Raw genomic sequence first — 741 nt, 5'->3', positions numbered from 1 at the left:
GAAATTAACTTTTTTTTTTTTTTTCTTGGGCTCCATCTCAATTCAATATTTCTCCGGTCCAAAACTCGTTTTTAGCCAACAACAATTGTTAGCTCCCTCGGCCAACATGGCCCAGCGTGTAGCTCGTTGGCTGCTGGCAGTTTTCCATCGTACTGGCTGTCCACCAGACTCTGCCTCACACACACACAAACATCTTACAGAGAACAGAAGTTGATTGTTTGCCTTTTTTCCCCTCCTATTCTCCTTTTAGTCATCGATTCAGTTCTCTCTGGGTCTTTCACACACTTAGGCTACATTTACATTGCTACGTTTTGGTTTGAAAAACCCATATCACACCGCTCGGGCGTCTCCGAGCCCCTACACCGGACACGTTTCTCAACACTTCTGACGCCGTTTTGGTTTGGAATCTGCAGGTTGTGTTTCAGTCTCAACATTTTGGTGTAGTTTTTTTTATACTTGGTATATTTATATTTATCACTGTACAGGCTCTGCACACCCATATAAGCATTTATGTACTTTCATGTACATTTATAGCTAATATCTCGACTTTTCTACTGCGTTTTTAGTTGTTTGTGTGCTGTATTTTTTTCTAAGCTGTATACATGTAATTTCGTACTACAGTGTACTGACTAATGACAAATAAAGAAATCTTCAATCTTAAAAGACACATAAATACATAGAGTACACGCTCTACACACAGTCCAACTGGAACACAGCCGTAGCAGTACCAGGACAAATACC

At 40.4% G+C, this 741-nt stretch overlaps 1 protein-coding gene across 3 annotated transcripts in view; it reads left to right on the top strand.

Moving 5' to 3' along the window:
- The window catches only part of sgcd (sarcoglycan, delta (dystrophin-associated glycoprotein)), a 361,460-nt gene that overhangs the window by 350,728 nt on the left and 9,991 nt on the right, over window positions 1-741 (top strand). The window lies entirely within an intron of this gene.

Source organism: Etheostoma spectabile, chromosome 13 (genome assembly GCF_008692095.1).
Source record: "Etheostoma spectabile isolate EspeVRDwgs_2016 chromosome 13, UIUC_Espe_1.0, whole genome shotgun sequence".
NCBI classification, from domain to species: domain Eukaryota; kingdom Metazoa; phylum Chordata; class Actinopteri; order Perciformes; family Percidae; genus Etheostoma; species Etheostoma spectabile.
This window is presented reverse-complemented; position numbering and strand designations above follow the sequence as displayed.